This window comes from Lemur catta, chromosome 20 (genome assembly GCF_020740605.2).
Source record: "Lemur catta isolate mLemCat1 chromosome 20, mLemCat1.pri, whole genome shotgun sequence".
NCBI lineage: Eukaryota > Metazoa > Chordata > Mammalia > Primates > Lemuridae > Lemur > Lemur catta.
This window is the reverse complement of record NC_059147.1, coordinates 23,472,915-23,495,417: the sequence shown is the minus strand read 5'-3', so window position 1 is coordinate 23,495,417 and position 22,503 is coordinate 23,472,915. Positions and strand designations below refer to the sequence as shown.

Below are 22,503 nucleotides of genomic sequence, written 5' to 3'. Positions count from 1 at the left end.
ATCTGTATTCAAGGATATCTGCTAAGGCATTTTTCTGTAATGGCAAAAGATTGAAAACAATTCAAATGTCCAGAACGATGTGTATAGTATGCTATTTGTTTTTTAAAAAAATACATAAACACTCATACTTGTATGTGCATAGCATTTTCTCTGGATGGATATATGAAAAACTGATGATATTTACTTCCTCTGGGGAAGAAAAATGAGGGATCAGAGGTGGGAGAAGTATTAACTTTTCATTATTAACATTTTGTACTGTTTGAAATATTTTCCCCTTGTGCATATATATATATATATATATATATTTCTGTAGTCACTCAGACTTGACAGACCCCATGTGCTTATATTAAATGTGGCAGTCACAGAAAATTTGTATAGCACAATTATATTTGGTTTTGAAAATTGTATTATATGTACATGCCAGTTAATAAAAGCATAGAAAAAAACCCCAAAAGTCAACCCACCAAATGTCTGGGGAAAGAAAGTAAAAGGAAGTAAAAGGTTTTTTTCTTTTTTTAGGTTCTAATGTAATTCTACAATTATTAGACTCTTCCAAAGAATGAAACTAAACCATTACTTAGAAAATATATTTAAAAAAAAATTTTTTTTTTTTAATTTAAGAGCAAATTTAAGTGAGGAACATTCCAAGAACTACCTCTGCAACCTCAATTCCCTCTAACACCGAGGCAAATACTGTATCCTCCTTTTGCCTTTCTCTCTTCCTGGCTGCACTTCTGTCAGTGCTCTAGCAGGGCTCAATTCCACTCGAGAGGTCTAAATGTTACTGCCAGAGTAAATCAGGTGAAAACTCCTTTTATCATTTCATTATATTTATCAGAAAGCTTCAATGCTACTTCGTGCTGTACTGAATTCCTTTCTTCCTTAAAAACTATACAATACAAGCAATAGGAGAAAACTCAGATAAGCAAGAATATAAACCTACCTGTAGGTCTTATATAAACATTCTGGCTTACCTAGCTCTTTGAGAACCTAAGTTAAAAAAAAAAAAAAAAAATCCCATTTATATCCAGGGTTCTCCCATATACATACTACATATATACTACATACATATTTACTCTCACATGACATCACACTGTACATACTGTTTGGTAATCTGCTTTCTTTTTGTGCTTTATCTCAAATATCTTTCCATTTCAATATAATCTTATACATAAAGGGCTACATGACATTCTATTATATGAATGTATCATAATTTAACCAGTCCCCTCCCCTATTGTTAAATATTGGCATTGCCAAATTTTGGTAATTCTGCTTGTATCTAATGTAAGAAAAACAACTTATTTCCATTATAAAAAAACAATGTTATACAAACTATACAAAACTAACAAAAAGTCTCGCCAAATGTAACCATCCTATTACATTTTTTTCAATTTTATTGTTACTACTGACCACTCATTCTTCAGTCCTATTAGTTGTTTTGTTCTGATTAGTGTTTTCATGACTTTTTTCCTAGGCATTCTTTCATCCACACTTACTGAGCTCCTGCTATGTGCCAGGTTTTTGTTTGAGATTTTTTTTTTTACCTTTTATTTTTTGTATAGACAGGGTCTTGCTATGTTGCCCAGGCTGGCTTTGAACTCCTGGGCTCTAAGTAATCCTCTCCCCTCAGCCTCCTAAAGTATTGGGATTAGAAATGTGAGCCACTGCACCTGGCCTGGGATTTTCTTTACTTTTATTCCATATTAATTAATTTTTTGGCACTATTTTTTTTAAAAGACTAGTCAAGTGCAGTAGTGAAAACGGAGAAAGTAAAACAAGGAGTTCAATCTGTAACTAACTGAACAATTGAGATAACTCAATACTTTCAAACCAGTCAGTACTATGCTTTTCTGACAAATCTAACCTACTTTCCTCATCCATAATATTCCAATTTAGCTCATTTAACTTTTGTATCATCTGGTGGTCATCACTGTTCAGTTTAATGCAAAATATATATAATGACCAACTACTGCTAAAGTCTACAATTATTGCTTTACCTCTATACAGCACGTTATGGTTACAAACATATATCCCTCTCACACACCCGGCCCCCAAATACTACTTCATTTACCTGCCATAAGCCTATACATTTTACAAATGAGGAAAGAGAGGCCCAAGGAAGTCACTTATCCAAGGCCACATAGCTAATAAGCTGCATAGCCAGGCCTTGGTGCCCTAACATGATTAAAATAAAATTTTATGCTTCTTCTGTATATCCTGTTATACCTAAATCAGAGTCTCTTCTCCAGAAAGCCTTTCCCAACATCTTTCACCAATTCTTGTAACATACCATCCCTCCCTGCACTCTGAACACACTTCTATTGGAGCACCAACAATACTTATTTACAGGTCTCTTGCCCCATAAGTCTGCTCAATACCCTCAGAAAAAGGATACTTTTCTTATTCATCTTTGAAATCCTAGTACTTAGGGCAGTGCCTGGCACAAAGTAGAATGGCAACTGTTTAAAGTATGGAATGAGCACATTATAGATGTTCAATAAATATTGCAAGTACAACACAGGCACATTTGGGCTGATCCAATTCACATCATTTCAGAGAAAGTTACACTTCAGTATATTTAGAAACAATTAACTTCAAATATACAACCTGTAATCAAAGAACAGGCATTATCAATATAGAAAATGCAATTTTTAAGTGCCACTTAAAGCAGTATACTAGCACTGTACTTAATAATTGTAAACTACAAAAAAAGTTAAGAATAGCTGCTTTTGAAAAATTTTGTTAGGAGTCACAAGGTCCAGCTCAGGATTTAGCCATTTTATGACTCCGACTACTTAACAACTTAAAGTTAGGGAAGGGGAGGGTTAACAAAATCTGTATATACTGTTATTTATTCTTGAATTCATGTAATATTTGTTTCAAAATTCTGTTTTATAGAATTTACTATACAGTTTTAGACCCAATTTTGCTCATCACTTCCTCTTTTCTTTCAAATTATAATCCTTATAATCAATGGAATGATCTTGATGACAGTACTTCTGCCTTAGTCCAGTTATCTGAAACTGCCTATCAATCTGCCTTGTGTATGTCAGGCAAGTATAGGAACATGTATGCAAGTAAGCACCATTTAATACAATCTAACCTCTATATTCCACAGTAGAATACTACAGGGACAAAGTAAGGCGCTGGACAGCAGAGCTGTTCTGTAGCTCAAAAGTACTGCTTCTCGAATGTTTCCACTGTAGTACCTATAGAAAGAGCACTTCCCATCCCCAGGCACTCAAGCCTTGTTTTGGTGAAAACCTGTTTTATCTTAGTCATACAGTTTGCATGCTGTTCCAAAAATGTGTATTTGTTTTAATATAACAATATTTTTAGTTACTTACCAGTTAAATTACTTAGCTCACTGCCCCCTCAATGAGCATAATTAAAGACCCAAGAAGATGGGTCATGTTTATCTTGTGACTTCAAGTACCCCAGAATCATACCACCTTATACCTCTACAGGTATTCACATTACAGTTTGAGAAACAGGGATCTAAACAATTAAGCTAGCCATAACACTTAAAAGTGTTAAACCCACTCCCTAAATTCTTAAGGTTAGATATTGGAACAGTTTTTCAACTCAGTATTGCTTCCTTTCTTCAGTAGCTTGTTAGTATGTACTCAGTGTCAACACTCCTAGAAGAACCTGCAGGGTACAAGTTATTTCTGGAGAGAGAGAACACTACCACACAGACCTTGTCCTTTCCATCTAGCAAGATACCAAGTTGCCCATTTGGAAAACAAAGATTTGACGAATAGCAAGAACTTTCATTCCTATTTCCTCCTCCTCTCCATTGGCTCCACCAACAGCTTAAAAGACAAATCTTAGTAGTCACTTAGATGATTCATTCACATAAGTTTATCTAATTTTGGCATTTGTAATTTCCACCTCTATATTCCTTTTTGCCATTACATAAGTACAATCAAATTATTTTCACATTTTTCTAAGGTATAAAATAGATATGCTTTCTGGTAGTCCAAGAAGAGATAATTTTTACATCAGAACCCTACTTTGTTGTTTACAATATCCCAAAGCACAGCAGACCCTAATATTTATGAGAGGCCTGTTCAAATTCCATATAATGTCCATTATATTTTATTGCAGAAATTATAGGCTAAAGTAAATTGATAATGACTGTCACAATCTGATACAAACATGGGCCATCAGCTGAGCTCACTCACATTAATTAAGACAATTTTCATCCAGGATAACAGCTTTCCCAAGAACAGGATTCCACCTGTTTCTCATCGAACTTACAAATTGCCACAGGCCATGGACTTTTCAGGTCATTTGCCAATAGTCAAAATATACATTCCAAGGGTTCCTACAGAAAAACAGCCACCATCTCCTGGGGTGTTCCTGTTTACATACTTAGAGTGGTACTTAATGCTTTACACACACTCTTACTAACTCTAGGAATAGCCTAGAGATTGGCATCATTATTCTCTCACAAATAAAGACTGAAGGAGTAGACAGGTTAAGTAACTTCCCCAGCTAGTATGTGGTAGTACAGAGTTTCAAACGCAGTATTCTCTGATTATAAAGTCTGTATGCTCTCAATCACCTGATGTCCTGAATCTCCTATACTCAAGAATTACCCAGCAAATATAACCCCAGGAGGGAAATATTACTCCCATTTTTAAGACCAAGAAATGGAAATAGCACTTACCTCTCCGTGGCGGCAAAGTCAGTTTGAGGAGGGAAAACAGAAACCAGCTCTCAAGCCCCTGGTCAGTAATCTGTCCACTAATGCATCTTGTTCTTTGGCTCCAGGTCCGTGATCATTCTAAAAAAGAAGCATAAATCATTTTACGAACTTTAAATTCACACAAATGCACATACAGTATGAAAAATAAAATGAGGGCAAACTGAAGACTGATAAAATTGGGAACAAAACAAAACACCTATTAATATGTCATGTCACAAACTGAGCCATTCCATGAATGTCTACAAGCCAATAACAAAACACTTATTTTTTTTAGACATTTGCTGAATATATAAAGGACTAAAGATTTGTGAGTATCAAAATAGTACTCCATTATAATCTTGCAACCAAATAACAGCACATGTATTCACACTACTAAAAAATTAATTCTTATAGGTGCAGTAATCTCCCTAGCCCTTTAACAGTTTATTTCCTTATCTTTAACAAGTAGTGGTCTTACTGATTAAGTTAATTTACACCACCACAAGACTGCACTTTCAGTTTAATAAGATAACTCTGGAGGAAGCTTTCCCTGACCTTTGAAAATCCTACAAGCACAGCAATAAAATATCTTCTTTAGTCAAATAATGAAGTATCTTGTTAGTTGACATTTTTCCCCCTAAATTACAAAATGAACTGTCAAGCTTAAAGCAATGGTAGAGTGGAACTTATCTCTAAAGAAAAAAAGAAAATCCTAAGTGAAATGAAAGAGCTAAATTTGAATTAGGAGTTTCCAAAAAATTTAGCATATGAGATACATCTAAGAGGAAACCTATCTCATAATAAACTAAAACCCACCAAACTAAACTGATATAATACTTTCTTCGATGAAACTAAGAAAAATTCTCCTCTCTGTTGAGAGGCAATTTATAACAACATAAATAGAGGATTAGTGTATTTAGTCTAAGAAGTACTTTTCTATTGAAGTCCATATATTATCACTAGCATGACTCAAAGGGAATGAAATGTTATGCCCCTGAAAATTCTTAAGAGTGACCAAAAATGAGGACAAAGTGTATGTGTGGGAAATGTATCCTTACCCTTGGGCTATATGTTAATCTATATGCAATAGCACACTTTTGCACTCAAATACTAAATCACAGAGAAAATGCAAAGATAACCACAGGGAAGATGTGAAGATAGTGACTAGAGAAAGTTTAGGGGTGTTTAAAGAAACAAATGTGAGCTAGGCAGATTGCCTGAGGCTAGGAGTTCAAGACCAGCCTGGGCAACACAGCGGGACTCCTTCTCTACCAAAAAAGGATGGGTATGGTGGTGTGCAGGCGTAGCCCTAGCTACTTCAGATGTTAACACAAAAGGATAGCCTGAACTCAGGAGTTTGAGGTTACAGCAAGCTATGACTGCACCACTGCACTCTAGCCTGGGTGACAAAGCAAGACCCTGTCTCTAAATAAATAAATAAAAATAAATAAAAAACCAAATGTGGTATGACACATCTACACAATCAACTGAGAATCATAGTTTTCAAAGTTATACATTATTTGTCATTATTGTTCTTTCTACACTTGTATGTTCTTTTCCAAAGTCCAAAATTATACAAATCTTAGTTATTTGAAGAGGGACCTAATTTTTGGCAAAATGGCCTGAAGTCATCTGGAGCCAAGACAGGTAAAGAAAGCAGACAGACAGACTGGTTTAAAAAAACAAGAAGTCTATAAAATAGATGATGTGGAGCAATTGTGATGCCAGCAGCATCCCTGAAACAGAAAAATAGTCTCTAGAGGTGACTTTCTGCCAGCAGGCACCACTGTGCAGGGCTCTGCCACAGGACTCCTCCCCAGGGCCTTAGTCAGCCACAGGTGGCCTCTGCCAAGGAACTCCCCAAGCCACTGAGACAAGTCCCAGGTGAGTGCCCTCATTTTTGTGTGTCATTTAAAACAAAATCCTAAAGCTCTTAGAATTTGAGTACAACTTAAGGATAACTTTTACACCTCCTAAATTTTCTTACATAGGTTGAAAAGAATCATTTACAACTATTCTTAAATAAGCAGTATTTTCTTCCTTTCTTCATTCCTATTTTAATCTTCCTCATACCACTGATTTAAGTAACTAGGTCCTCTGGGTTACCCTTGACATATCAATTCATCCTCAATTTATTTTCTGTAGATCTGGTTTTCTTAAAAAAAAAAAAGTATGATCCCTGACATACAGGAATCTCAGAGGATAGCAACTATGTGGACAAGGTCTATTGTCACTGAAACAGTATAAATGATGAATAAGACCAAGAAGCTTATGACTGCCTACGGAACAACCAAACCAAGAAGCAAAATATGGTCTGTGGAGCACAATGCTAACCTGAGAAAACAAGCTTTACTCTTGGCTCAATTACAAACCTTGCTCATTTTAATTTTTAACCTGCATGGAGCTATTTTAATGAATATGCCACTTAACCACAATTTCTAAAGGAAAACTGAAAATCACAAAAGAATGCAATAAATTACACAAGTGGACTAATACATTAGATAATTAAAAGTGGTTCTCCTCCCAAACCCAACACTCCATCAACACTATGGGCATTTATTTAGCGCAATTTTATGGGGAGGGGAGTGGGAACATTTTGTAGGGTTCAAAAAAGGGATGCTGAAAGACTGGCCTATGGAGGCAGACTGCTACAAGGACCTACAGATAGAGATTATATACTGTGGACCACACAACTTTGTTTAGCAATAGGCCGTTTTAATTTCCTCCTAAATTTAACATGGCTTTCCTTCCTAAAAAAAAAAAATGTTAAACTAGACTTTTCTCTCTCCAAAGCAACCCGAACTGATACATCAACTGCTGCACAGTACTATATTAAGGTACTAGAACATTTAAGGAAAAACCAAAAAGAGAAGACTCCAGCAATTCAACAGGAAGCTTTTTAATGATGAAAGAAGACTTAAGGACAGAGTAAATTTAAGTACATGCCCTGTTTAACTTCCTTCCCCACCTATGCAGCTGTGGAATTTTAACTTTTCTAGTTCATCTAAACTTAAAGTATGAAGAGTTTACGTCTGAGAATTAAGTAATGCTGAACTCAGGTCTACAGGAAGTCAACTACTAAAGAGTAGTTACATTAGGCGCAGATATTTATAAACCATCTGAAGCGAGTGACCCAGGATTCAATTACAACATCAACCCTCATATTTCAGCATATGGGCAAATTACCAGTCGAGTCAAGAATAAATTCATTCTGCCCTACTGGCGCTTTAGATCGGATTGCACAATCCCGGGGCAGAACTGCTTTTGCCTAGAGCATCAGGTACTAAGAAGTGTAATACAAAGTTACCGTCAGAACATTTTAAAGCGTGGGTGGGAGGACTCAAGGGTCGCCTGAACCAACTCAACTTAGCCCATACTCCGAATTCAGGAATTTGTCACATTACTTAAGAGTGAAATTAAGTTTCGGTCCCTTTGAGATCTCTGAGCGCACAAAGTCAGGCTGCTAACACTCCAACAGGCTGGGAAACCCGAGCCTGGCTGGAGAAAAACTATTTGGTGCGGAACTCGCGTCTTTTCCGCTCCTGGTGAGGGGCCGCACGGGTCGGGTCGAGCTAGGAGCCCGAGCGCGAGTTTAGGGGCGCAGCGGTGCCCAGCGGGGGCGGCGAGCGCGCGTCCCCCCGCCCGCTCAGGCGGCGTAGAGGTGCGAGCAGCTCAGCCAGCCTTGCAGAGGGAGCTCTCGGCAGCTCTGGGGTCCCTCTGCTCGCAGCCGCAGCAGCGCCGCCTGCGCCACTCGGCGGAGACGGAGACCAGCGGCGGCGACGCGCGGACTGGGAGCGACCGCCGAGCAGCCGGAGAGGCACGCAGGGCGGCCGGGTAGGTTCCGGGGACCGGGAGGACTGGAGGAGGGGCAGCCCGAGACGCGTCGGCCCAGGCCCGACACCCATGCGGCACCGGGACTCGGCTGCGCGCGCGGCGGCAGTGGGTCTGGACCCCTGAGCGAGGCGGTAGCCGAAGCCGGGGTGCGGAGATAGCGCCTCGGCTGGGGCCACCCGCCGCGGGAGGGGCGGAGGGCAGAGGGCGGGCCGCGGCTGGGCGATCGGCCGGGCCAAGAGCCGGCCTCGAGGGCAGAGACAAAGGAAGGAAAATGGAGTCGCCGGGCGCGCGGGCCTCTGTCGCCGCCGCCGCCCGAGGCCTAGCGCGCCGCCAAGAGGGAGGCTTAGCAGGCGGGGGTGGGGGTGGGGGGACGGCCGGGCCACGGCGGCGACGGGCAATGGCGGCGGCCGCGCCGCAGCAGGGACGGTAGAGGGAGACAAACACCCCCCGGCGGCGGCGCTGGCGCCGGGCTGCAGCCAGCGCCGACCGGAGCGGCCCCATCGTGACACCTAGAGGCGGCCCGCGAAACCTCCTCCACCCCGGGCCCCCTTACCTCCGCGCCACACCCCCCGCGGCGCCCGCTCCGCCGCCGCTCCACCGCTCCGGCCACCTGGCGTCTCCGGCCAGCTCTGCGCGCCTGCACCGGCTACCGCCGCCGCCGCTGCCGCCAAAGAAGCAGCTCCGCGCACGGTTTAATCGCTCCACAGGCTCGGACACAAAATGGCGGCGGCGCGGTGCAGTGCGCCTGCGTCGGCGCTGCCGGGGCCGCGGGTGCTGATAAGGGAAGGGACGGGTGGGGGGGGCCGGCCGGGCGGCGAGTGGAGGGCGGGGGAGGAAAGGTGAGGGGAGGGGTTGGCGCAGGGCAGCATGGGAGGCGGCCCCAGGCGCCAACTTTCAAAAGCGGGCGCGATGGCGTCACGGGACGCGCCGCGAGTCGCGTCGTCACGCCGCACGCGCCCTCCCGCGCCCTCGCCCGGTCGCGCGTGGGCTCTGCGGGCGCCGCGGTGTCCGGGTTTCCGTTTGGTGCGGCTTCCTGGGCGGAGGCTGCCGCCACTGGGCAGTCCTGGTTCCCGGCCCGCTTGACCTGATTCCCTAGCTGCTGTCTCCGGGCCTCCTGAACCCATAAAGGGATGGGGGAGTGGGGGTGGGTGAAGGAAGCGCGCGCGGGGCCGGGCTGTGAGGCTGAGGAAGCTCCTGGGCCCGGCCCCGCCCAGTCTCCGCCCCAGCCGGGCCCGACCCGCCCTCTGAACGCCTCACGGCGGCCCGCCACCGAGTAAGGCACGGCCAGTCCCTGCGCGCTCCCTGCTCGATCGCAATCCAGCGCCTGCGAGCGACGGCAAGAAGGTCTGTCCTTGCTTAGCGGCTTTCGGTGATCTTTCCATTCTCAAAGAGGCGAAACCGGGTGCGAGACAAGAGGGCGAGGGCCTCCTCTTGGTGTCCCCAGGCCACCTCAACCCAGAGAGGCAGCGGAAGACCAGACATGATGCTTTTAGAAGACAGCAGTCGTCTTTTGCTGAAAGACTTTCTGTATTGGCGCAGTACCGAAAAGACTTCCTGTATTTGGCGCTGTGTGATTCTGTATTTAAAACGTGCATTTCTTGTCTTTACCGGAGAGCTAAGTTCTCTGTGGGTGGAGTCCTTCAGCTCCTCCCCCTCCCCAGGAGGCGCCTACGGACTCTACCCAACCAGCGGTAAAGTTGACCAAGAACTGACTGCAGGGTATTCCGGTGGCTCCGGGAAGAGTACTTATGGGAATATGACTCATGACTGTATTCCCAACTCTCTTATATATCGCGGATAACAAACGGACCCAGCGTCAAGGAAGCAGCCTCTGCTCCATCCAGCTGATTGTGCCGTTGTGAGAATGCTGACCCAATACTGACAGATACTGTTTTTTCCTTAAAGGAATCAGAAATCTGGATTTTTTAAATGTGAAAAATTTGATGTTGGCAACTAGATCAGATGTTTTTAAACTTCATGAGCTGATTAAACAACACACGTGGGCTGTCAGCTTATGATCCCTGACTTGGAAGAAGGAGTTAGGAGAAATTCCAAGGCCAAATCCTGGGACACTCCCAACATTGAGAGAGAGGGTAATGGAATAGGAGGCTGGGAGGGAGCATCCAGGAAGACAGGGAATTCGAGAGTGTTGAGTTGTGGGATGCAGAGATAGAGAAGGTTTCAGGTAGGGGGGAGGCATCAGCTGTGTCTAACACTGCTGAAAGGTCTGGTAAACTTGGGCCAGAGACATGGCTGTTGGACTGGTCACCTTAGAGGTCACTAGAGAATGCCACTGGTGATTCATGTGGGTAAATCAGGGATGTAGACCTGACTAGAATGGGTTGAGGAGTGACTGGGAAAGTGAGTAAATAGAGACAACACATGTAGGCAACACATGTAGGCAACTTGAGAGAAGTGTTGCTGTGAAGGGAAAGAGAAATTTGGGGATAAGTGTACAAAGATGTGGGGTCAAGGGAGGAGATGTTTTAAAAGATGGTAGGATTCCAGAGCATGTTTATGTGCTGTTGGGAGTGATACCGGAGAAAGAAGCGTGCTTGACTCCCCTAGGAGTGATATCCATGGGGAGATATAAAGAAACAGAGATGAACCTTGGACAGGAACAGGGATGATTCTACTGATAGGGTAACAAAGGTGAAGATGGATGTAAACACAGGGAGAGAGAGGGAAAGCAAGGCCTTAGTAGGACTGCCTTGGTGACGGTGGGTACCCCATTTAGGTTTGTGATCATGAGTTTAAAGTTGAATCAGTTGGCCTGGTGTGGTTTTTCTCCTGCAGCGTTTGGCTGCTTAGGTGTAGACGTGAAGAAAAGGGATAGTTTGGTCTCTCAACACCAGAACCCAAGTTTTCTCACTCCTCATCCCAGTTACTTGCCTTATATGATTAGATACTATTTTAAAAATGTGTGAAGTATTTGAAAACTTTACGTGTGCCCCCTCTTTTTCCAGAAACCAAATTATCCCATTTGCCTCTTAGGTACACATTAGCACTCAAGCATAAAGAAAAAGCAAACTTAGAAGAAAATTACGATACCTCTGAAATATTTGCATTTTGCATTCTCTTCAGTCCTCCCACGCCAAATAGCTCCTGATACTTAGGAACTTATGTACTAAAACAATAAAGCTGACTTGGATTTAAACCTTAGTTTTCTAGTATCTTTAACAATCTCATTAATTTGGCTGGGCTAGGTGGCTCACACCTATAATCCTAGCATTCTAGGTAAGCTGAAGCAGGAGAATTGCTTGAGGTCAGGAGTTCCAGAACAGCCTGAGCAAGATCAAGACCCTGTCTCTACTAAAAAATAGAAAAATTAGCTGGGCATGGTGGTGGGCACCTGTAGTCCCAGCTGTTCAGGAGGCTAAGGCAGAAGAATCACTTGAGCCCTGGAGTTTGAGGTTGCTGTGAGCTAGGCTGACACCACAGCACTCTAGCCTAGGTGACAGAGCAAGACTCCATCTCAAAATAAATAAATAAATAAATAAATAATTCACTTTCTCTAAGACTACCTCAAATCATCCTCCTTATCTTTAAGAGTAAGCTAAAAGAACATCTAAAGCTTCAATGTGGGCAAATATAAGGCAGTATATTTAAGGGGGAAAATCCTCAACTGTATTTTACAATTATACCTACAACTATATATTAACCATATTACAACTTTATAACCTCCAAGATGGCTTTGGACCCTGCTTTCTGACAAGGACCGTATATGCTGCTCTGATATATGGCTAAGAAAATGCTAAGGATCACTAGGAAGGAACAAAAGGAAATGTTTTCTCCTTATAGGAAATCATGATGTGTCCTACCTACTTCCCACTTCATGGAATCAGCTCCAAAGGTCAAGGAACAGAAAGCCAAACCAAAAGGATACAATGTTTCAGGCTGGAAAGAAACAAGTGGACAGGGAATAGTAATATAATGAGAGCCTGTGAAACAGGATGAGAAAAATAAGGGCAAGTTTGTTCCCTGAAGTACTAACCCAGACTACTGCACCCATGAGAACTAGGAACCCACTCTGATTTTTTATAGAGTTAGATCATTATCCCAAGAGGTGGTACAGACTGAAAATGTACTAGGTTTAGTGTTGGCAAGGTTGTCTTGCAAGGGAGAGAGATTACAAGGGTACCCCTCCATTTTTTGAGAATGTGGAGGAGGGTTCTTCCTATGAACTGTCTCTTAGGTTTATAGTCCACAGGAGTGTCCAGGGCATTATCAGCAGAAGGCTGTCCAACCTACCACATGGCATTGGTAAAGTCACCACATTTCAGGATCTGGCCCTCAGCCTCATGGGCGGGACCAGAAACCCTGTGTGGTTTGTACCCTGAGAGCGGATTCCTTCCTCAGGGACTTGTCAGATGCAGGGGAGCTTGAAAGTTAAGCAGAGTGCTCCTTTACTAACTGGCAAGTGGACCAGTGTCCTCGTGCTGGCAAAAGGCACATTGTTTCTCTATAGGAGAGCATCTTTTTTTTTTTTTTTTGAGGCACAGTCTCACTCTGTTGCCTAGGCTAGAGCGCCGTGGTGTCACCCTAGCTCACAGCAACCTCAAACTCCTGGGCTCAAGCAATCCTCCTGCCTCAGCCTCCCGAGTAGCTGGGACTACAGGCATGTGCCACCATGTCCGGCTAATTTTTTCTATATATATTTTTAGTTGTCCATATAATTTCTTTCCATTTTTAGTAGAGACGGGGAGGGGGGGTCTCGCTCTTGCTCAGGCTGGTCTCGAACCCTTGAACTCAAGCAATCCTCCTGCCTCTGCCTCCCAGAGTACTAGGATTACAGGTGTGAGCCACCACGCCAGGCCTAGAAAGCTTCGATGAGCAGTTAATTAGATTAAGAGATGTTAGTTATGGCCTGGTGTGATGGCTCACACCTGTAATCCCAGGTTTTTTGGGAGGCCAAGACTGGAGGATCGCTTGAGGCCAGGAGTCTGAGACCAGCCTGAGCAACAAGCCAGACCCCATCTCTACAGAAAAATACTTCAAAAATTAGCTGGGCTTGGTGGCATATGCCTGTAGTCCCAGCTACTCAGGAGGCTGAGGTGGGAGGATCATTTGAGCCAACCTGGGTGACAGAGTGAGACCCTGTCTCTAAAAAAAGAAAAAAAAGGAAGGCAGGGGTGGAGAGAGAGAGAGAGAGAGATGTTAGCTTTATAACAGAAATGTTTAAGGTCACCCTCTCTGGATGCTGGAGTCAGATTGTCCTGGATTTAGATCTTATCTCGTCTTAACTGTGTGATCTCAGGTGAAGTAACAACTCAACTACAGTTTCTCCTCTACAAGACAGGATGATAATTATACTTGGAACAGTGGTAAGGATTAGGTGAGAAAATGCAAGTAAAGCTTTTGGCATGATTCTAGGTACGAGTAATCATAGAGTAAATGTATTGGTTTTTGTTTTTTTTTTTTTCAATTTTTATGCTTCCTGTTATCTACCTTCACTCTCAATTCCACCCTCTGATGGACATGATCTTTCTAGGAGCATTAATAGGATCAGTTAAGTTACTGACTAGGTTTTCCCTGGCCTGGGAGCCATTCTTTCTGGGAAAGGCATATTTTATGTTATGACTCTCAGGAGAAAAATTCTATTTCCAAGATCTTTCCCATGTAAAGTCTGCAATGATTGTGATCATTTATGTGGGTTTTTTTTGTTTTTTTGTTTTTTTTTACCCTTTGTGCCAGAGAATCAACAGATGAAGGGGAGATGTGTTGATTTGTAACAATGGGCAAGAATCTTCCTACCCTTGTTGGAGTAGGGCCTGAAGTAACACAGGAACATTCCTGTTGTCTCTGTACCTACTGAGAACATGTGTAAGACATGATCCAGTTCAGCAAATATTTATTGAGTACTTGTTGTGTGCAGCTTCCTGTTCTAGGCACTGGAGATTCAAAGATGATTCAAGATATGTTTCCTGCCCTTGAGCTCATATTTAACTAGTAAACTGGTTAAAAAAATTAATGCAGTAATCATTATAACGGGAAGACATGAGCTCACAGGTAAAAGAGCAAATCATTCTCCAGGAGTATCTCATTTCAGCTGGGTCTAAAGGATTAACAAGGCATTAACAAGCAGGACAAAGGCACGTAAGGTGAAGAGCCATGATCAAAGGCACAAGTGCATAAAAGTGTTTGGCAGACAGCAAGTCATACCACACCACTGGACGAGGGTGGAGAGTAGCGATGCTAAACCTTACAAGACATTTGGAAAGCTTTCAGCGCCTATGAACATCACCTGCCAAGGCCAACCACTTCTAACATTTTAAAGACTTGCTCTTCCACATCATCTGCCCAGACCACAGGAATTGTTTTCCCCCTTATTAATGTCAGTTTTCTTCAGACCCCTGTGAAGCCATATTTATTTATTTTTTACCTCTCAGCTCAAATGACTGCTCTCTAAAGTCTAAAGAACTTTACCTAGACCTACATCCGTTTAGAAAGTAGGGTAATTTTGTTCTGTGCTGTTACCTGCATGCATTGATCCAAGCATACACTGATCATCCTTTAATAAGCCATCTCATCTGTATATTTTTCATTTTCCAAAACACATTTGTGGCTGGGCGCGGTGGCTCACGCCTGTAATCCTAGCACTCTGGGAGGCCGAGGCGGGTGGATTGCTCGAGGTCAGGAGTTCGAGACCAGCCTCAGCAAGAGCGAGACCCCGTCTCTACTAAAAATAGAAAGAAATTATCTGGCCAACTAAAATATATATATAGAAAAAAAATTAGCCAGGCATGGTGGCACATGCCTGTAGTCCCAGCTACTGGGGAGGCTGAGGCAGTAGGATCGCTTAAGCCCAGGAGTTTGAGGTTGCTGTGAGCTAGGCTGATGCCACGGCACTCACTCTAGCCCGGGCAACACAGGCAACACAGCGAGACTCTGTCTCAAAAAAAAAAAAACACATTTGTGTCTGCCTTTTCAAATGATGCTCACTGCTCTGTTTGGTAAGCCAGGCAGTTTTATCTTAAATTCAAGAAATGAAGTGACTTGCTCAGGGTTGTCCAGCAACTTGTTGGGAAAACCAGAATGAGCCCAGCCCTTATCCACAGCTTTGCTTTCTGAGGTTTCAGTTACCCAAGGTCAATTATAGTCTGAAAATATTAAATGGAAAATTCTAGAAATAAACAATTCATAATTTTTAAATTGCATGCCATTCTGAGTATCATGATGAAATCTCACAATGTCCCACCCCATACTGCCTGGGACACGAATCATTTCTTTGTCCAGTATATCCATGTTGTATACACCACCCACTCATTAGTCATTCTGTAGCCATCTCAGTTCTCAGATTGAAACAACATAGTATATATAGGATTTGGTACTATCTGTGGTTTCAGGCATCTATGGGGGGAGCGGGGAGTAAGGGAGATCTATCAGGTAGGCGCTGGGCCTCCCTGCTCCCTGACTTCTCCTACTCCAAATTTTATGTGATTTATTTAGGAGGAAAAAGATTTCTATCCTTAAAAGAAGCTGGGCACTACTGCCTTAACCCAAAGGAAAGCCTTCAATGGTAGAAATTTCAGGCACTTTGGCAGGCAGGTAGCAGAAGTATTTGAAGTGAAATTGTAAGTATGTCCCACATAACTGCTCAGGACCCAGGTTTATGCTTGAGGCCAGGTAATACCAGAGATAGGTGATGTCCCTAGCCCTCTGAGTGCCTTATATTTTGTCTTATATTAGTGTGGAGAGACCAGACTAAACTTCATGAGCATTATTAGGTGAAAGTCAAGAAGGAAAAGGCAAGTGTAAAGGTATAGGCTACAGGTGTGGGAGGAACAGAGTGGTCACTGGACATCACAGTATGTGATGAAACTCCACAGTACAGCAAGGATAACTCAAGCTTCTGCTTTGAGCCCATACCCTTCTCTCCTTGCCCCAGGGCTATATACCCAGCTGATTTCTGGACACTTCCTCTTGAATGGCTCCCAGGCCAAACTTACCAGTCTCGTCACTCACCTGCTTCTCAAGGGCTCCCGGCTCAGTAAAAGACACCACCATCCATCCATCACCCAGACCAGAAACCTGGGCTTACTTTTCTCAGCGCCTCCTCCCATCAGTCCAAACCCTGTCCATTCTGCCTTTGGAACATCTCTTCACTCTAAGCCCCACTCCATCCCCACTGCCCCATTCTGGCCCAGACCACTCTTGCTGCTTCTGACCACAGCTGCAGACTTATCCCTGCTTCCTGCCTCCTCCACCCACATGACTGCCACAGTGACCTTTCCCAAGCACAAATGTGACCACAAAATTCTGCTTCAAGCCCATGGTTGGCTCCCCAATACTGGGGGTAAATTCCAAACTCCTCAGCCACTCCATAGGCCCCCCATGACCAAGCACCTGCTCATCTCTTCAGCCTCATTATTTATTGCCCCCTCTGGCTCCTGTTGGTTCAGCTTGCTTGCCTCCTCCCCCAGGCTGACCACAGCCCTCCTGCCCTCTGTCGTCCCCTATTCAGGCTCTGCTTCCACTCCTTAAATGGGATCCCCGTGGTCAAAGTGTATTCCAAAGAGCTGTGTCCCATGAGGGACTGGGGGGCACTGCTTTGAGTTTCCAGGCTTTCTCTGCATTGAACATACAGTAATTTCAAACTCAAAATGTTTTCAAAGCTTGTTTTTGAGATAAGAGTAGGACATCAGTTGGACAGTTGGATACAGAGAGCTAGAGACAGGTTTTGGAGGTATTCATCAAAAGATATTTCTTGGCTGGGCATGGTGGCTCATGCCTGTCATCCTAGCACTTTGGGAGGCCAAGGCGGGAGCACCACTTGAGCCCAGGAGTTTGAGGTTGCAGTGAGCTGTGATGATGCCACTGTACTATAGCCCAGGCAACAGAGCAAGACCCTGTCTAAAAAAGGCGGGGGGGGGGGGGGGTAGTTCTTGACCACTTACTGTGTACCTGGCCTTGGGTGCTGGTAATAGTAAAGGCCTGATCAAATAGAGAGTTGCCTGGCCCCATGCCAGACCAGCCGAACATGAATCTCCAGGGAAGGTCTCAGGTGAATCTTAGAACTGGGTAAGTTGGAAAGACCTAACCTGATTTCATTTATAAGAAATATCCAGAATAGGCAAATCTGTAGAGACAGAAAGTAGATTAGCAGTTGCCTGGTGGTGGAGGGGAGAATGTGAGGGTCTGGAGGTGATAGCTAAGGGGTGCAGAGTTTCTTTTTGAGTTGATGAAAATATTCTAAAATGGTGGTGATGGTTGTACAACTCTGTGAATATACTAAAAACCACTGAATTATACACTTTGGTTGAATTGCATGATATGTGGACTAAAACTAAAGCTGTTTAAAAAACAAAACTTGGACCAAGTTTCATGGGAAGGCACTCATTCTTTCCTAGACCTGGGTAGTGCCCATTACCTAGTAAAATGGTTAGCAAATATTATGGACGTGTGTTCCAAAGGGTACAAAGTAAGTAAACAATTGCAACGAGATGCGGTTAGTATTATGCCAGGGCAAGGGAAGGCTCTCGTGGCAGAAGCAAGTGGAAGAGCAACTTCTTAAAAAAATTTGTGACATCTAGGTTGACAGCTGTCAGGACAGCAGGTGTGAGCAAGGCAACAGAGGGGTGGGATAGAGTGCCACAGAGGGAGCAGTACCAGGCCCAGGGGCAAAAGAGCCCTGCAAGTAGTCCAGCGCAGAGTGAGAAGCGAGGGGGCAGAAATGAGGCTGGAGACGGGCGCAGGCACAAAGGGCTTTGTGAGCCAGGTGGAGTGGGCTGAGCTTTTCCCTAAGAGAAGAGCCCGTAGTGGTAGATTTATGTTTCAAAAATCACTCTGACTGCATCGTGGAGAATGGATCCAAGAGGGGCAAGAGCAGAGGTAGGGAGCCGGTGAGGAGGCATTTTGAGTGTCTAGGAGAGAGGTTAATGTGTCTGTCCTGCACCTGAGTGGTGCCAATGGGGATAAAGAGATGTAGACAGAGGGCTGGGCGTGGTGGCTCACACCTGTAATCCTACATTCTGGGAGGCTGAGGCATGAGGATCACTTGAAGCCAGGAGGTTGCAGTGAGCTATGATGACGCCACTGCACTCTAGCCTGGGTGACACAGCAAGACCCTGTCTCAAAAAAAAGAGAGATGTAGACAGAGTTTAAAAATATTTGGGATATTTAATTGAGAGGATTCTGATGGTTGGGATGGGGGAACAGAGGAAAGAGTCAAGGATAGGCCCAGTTGCGTGACTTGGGTACCTGGTTAGTTGGTAACCCTGAGGACTCTGGAGGAGAAACAGGTTTTGAGAAGATGCTGAGTTTGATTCTGAGCATGTTGAGTTTGAAATGCCCTGGACATGCAAAAGGAAGTGTCTGGTCAGCAGCTGGGTGTGGGCTCTGGCAGCGAGGCGAGAGCAATATGAACGGTTGGCACGAGCCTTAGCGTGCAGAAGGAAGCCAGAGGGATGGATGGGGTGGTCCAGGGCTGTGTTTTGAGAGAGGAGAAAAGGGCCTAGACTGGAACCCTGTGGAGTGACGTTTAGGAGGATGCCAGAAGAGGAGGAGGAGAAGGCTGTAAGGAGATTCAGAAGAGATAGGTAGAAATGTAGGTGTGAGCCATAGCAATTCAGCTGCTCTGAGTCAGCACTTAATGAATGTTCATTTGCCCTGTAGTATATTCGGAGACAAGTGAGACTTGACTCTTGACATTGTACTCAGACTAGTGGGCATCGCCGGGTTGCAGCCTTCTGAAACAAGAGGCCCCTTTCTCACACAGGCCAATTACAGTGTTATTTTCCAAACGACTGTGCTGCTTTAGCAGTTTATATGAGGCACTGGAGTCCTTCCCAAGCTCACTTTCTGGTATCATCCAAGCCCAAAAAACCCAGGCCTAGCAGCCAAACCAAGAGCCTCTGTCCGTGGAGGATGGATGGCCTGAACAGGACACTCCAGGGCTGTTTGGGGGGATAGAGGGAAACGAGGGGTCATGTCAGATGCCTGGGGTTCAGCAAATTGTACCCACACAACAGGCACAGGAACACACAAGGAAGGCACCCCCACTCTGTGGGCGAGACAAAGCAGCAGTCCTCTTCCCACATGCCAACCCATCTGCTTCTTTGCCTCTAGAAGCATGGCTTTTTTTCTTTCTTCTTCTTCTTCTTTTTTTTTTTGTTCTCTGCAGTTTTGAATACATGCAGAAGAAGAGTGGGAGACAGGAGGAAAGGTAAGGTTGGAAGAGGGCGAGAGGAAAGGAGGAGAGAGGGGGTTGTTCCAGCGACCACCAACACAATAAATTGTATCATGGACAACTTCAGCCTGGCCCCTTTTTTGTTGTGCGTGTGTATCCATTTCCTCTGGGCAGAGCCACATGGGTGGTGGCCAAGGCATATGCTGTGGCCTCGATGGACTTAACTGATGGTCATTACTTAGTGTGTCACCAGCCCACTTTATCTGTCCCCGCACAGAGGCTGGCACAGGCTCCACAGAATAGCTGGGCACAGGCTTTCCCTGTCCTGGTACGTTTGACTCCTGATGGTATCATCAACCTCCCATCACCTGAGGCAGCAGGCTCCCAGCTATCCTAAGGCCAAGGCAGCAGGAATAAGTGCCTCCCCAAACCTGCATGATGACAGGGTAGGAGGTGGGGGGCGTGCCGTGGGGCAGTTTGCCCTGTATGAAGACCTGTGGGAGGCACCTGCAAGGCGCATGGGGTCGGGGAAGGTCTACAGGTGGGAGACGAGGGTTGTCCCTGCCTTCCACCACCTTACAGACATAGGCCTGGGCCTGGGTGTAGGCAGCCATCAGCCTACAAGCCATGGATAGTGAGGGTCACATGGCTCTCCTGGGGTTGATCTATGCTGCTCTGAGCCAGGTAGGCTAGATGGGCAAAGGCCTGAGGGTCTAGGCCATCTTTGTCCTAGTTCTTTCTCTGGCTGTGCTCACAGTACCCTAGTTCTAGCTCCCCTTCACCCTCACCCTCGGCTAGAGCTGAGTACTAGTCTCAGGCCTCAGGACCCTCCTTGTAGAGGACAGAGTCAGGGGTCCTGTCTCTTCCCAGCGTTGGAGAGCTGGCGTTTTCAGTGACAGCCCAGTTGACTCCTAGCTGGAATGATATTTTCCTATCCTCCATTTCTTGCCTGAGCCCTGCCCTCTCCTGTGGATTGCGCTGTGAGCTCGTGCTGGCCCAGTCACCCCCATCTGCACTTTCCCAGGACCTAATCAGCGAGTGTTTACTTCCTCTTTCCCCACCACTCGGGCTGTGCTTTCAATGCAAGTGGACAGTCCTGCCCTACCAGTGGGCCTCTTGTGAGACCTGAGGCCTGAGCAGGTCCTGGGGGGTGGTTGTAGGACTACTACCCTCCTGCAGTGGCCTAAGGGGCAAGCCCAAGCTGTGGCCAGCTTTGTTTTTGTTTTGTTTTGCTTTTTTGACAGGGTCCTGTTCTGTCACCCAGGCTGGAGTTCAGTGGTGTGATCATAGCTCACTGTAAACTTGAACTCCCAGGCTCAAGTGATTCTCCAGCCTCAGCCTCCTGAGCAGCTAGGACTACTGGCCCCAACTAATTTTTACAAAATGTTTTGTAGAGATGGTGTTTCACTGTGTTGCCCAGGCTGGCCTTCAACTCCCGGCCTCAAGTTATCCTCTTACCTTGGTCCCCCAAAGTGCTGGGATTACAGGCATGAGCCACCAGCCTCCGCCAGCTTTGGGTGCTGGCTTCTTTGCCTTGGCGCCTTGCGCTGCCCCAGTTGACCACCCAAAAAGCTGGGGTGCACCATCCTGCCCATGCTACCCTTCACAGTCACAGAGGGAGCACAGAGCTGTGCCAGTGTGCTGAGGGTTGTCTGCCTGCCCTGTCCCCACCCCCACCCTTTTGGAATGAGCCACCTGCATCCACACACAGGTGTTTCCTGTGCGCCTTCCTGTTGCCGTTTTTTTCTGCTCAGCTTGGCTTCCCCAGCAGGTGGTTAAGGCCCCAGCCAAACCTTTCATGCACAGCTCTAAAACACTGGGGGGCAGGCTCCCCCCCCACTGCCGGATCTGGGTCACCGGCCCCCCAGGGACTGTTGGCACCTCACTGGCCTCTCCTGAGTGCAGGCACACACACTCCCCAATATGACATGCTGTCATGCTGTTGTGCTACTGCCACAGGCACTGGGACACCATAGTGCGCTCCCGGAGTAGGGGGGCCCTGCCCATGTACTGTCTCCCTTGGCCTTGGCTAATGGAAGTTCTGGAGGCAGAGGGGAAGGGTGGAGGGCCTGTTTCTGTAGCTGTGGGTGTGGGCGTCTCTCGGGCCCTCCTCGGGACAGGCCTGCCATCCTTAAGTCCTGCCCACCCTCAAGTTCCTCACACAGGACTCAGCCTTCTGGGGTTAACTCATTAACGTGCCAGGCGGCTCCGGGGCGAGGTGAGCCCTCTCCCGGGAGTCCTGCTTCCTGAAGCAGTGCGGGGCTGCTGGTTGTGGGGGGGCCACAGGGATCATTCAGGTTTGTTATTACAGACAGGGGAGCAGCTGGGGAGGGAAGGGACTTACTGTCTTGGGTCACAGGGCAGCCATCCGGGTCTCCTGCCTCCCAGGCCCCAGCTCTTCCCCTCTGCAGGCCCTCCTCTCCCTTGCCACTCAGACTCAAGGAGCTCCTTCAGCCCCCTCTGGAGGAAGCTGCCTGGGCCTCCGCGGGAGGGGAAGACGCAGAGCCTGGCATCTGCTGACGTGGTTCTGCTGCCCCCTGCTGGCCAGAAGCCCCAGCCACACCACCTCTTCCTGCCTGTTTGCCCCCTGGCCACAGCCATTCCCAGGGCTGGCGCCCTTTGGGCCTTCTCTGGGCCAACTCCACAGTTCAGCTCCACTTTGGGCCACCTTCTTCCCCTGCTCTCTTCTAGCCCGGTTCCAAGTTCCAGCCTCTGGGTTTTCTTCTACCCGGATTTCCAGGGCAAGTGCGCCGGCCACTGTCACAGCTGGAGTGTGGACACATTAGTGTCAGGAAGGGCCTCAGCCAGAAGGTGTTGGAACAGAGGGTCAGGAATGCACCAGGCCACA

At 45.9% G+C, this 22,503-nt stretch overlaps 1 protein-coding gene across 3 annotated transcripts in view; it reads right to left on the bottom strand.

Moving 5' to 3' along the window:
• The window catches only part of CTCF (CCCTC-binding factor), a 47,323-nt gene extending 37,924 nt beyond the window's left edge, over positions 1 to 9,399 (bottom strand). For 2 of the 3 annotated variants that reach the window (XM_045533515.1, XM_045533517.1), the window contains exons 1-2: positions 9,081 to 9,399; positions 4,676 to 4,792 (exon numbers count right to left, since the gene is read on the bottom strand). The gene's annotated coding sequence lies outside the window, so the exon portion shown is untranslated. Of the gene's footprint in view, positions 1 to 4,675; positions 5,320 to 9,080 lie in introns of those variants that run through there. The other variant, XM_045533516.1, reaches the window with a different exon arrangement.
• Positions 9,400 to 22,503: the final 13,104 nt, after the last annotated feature.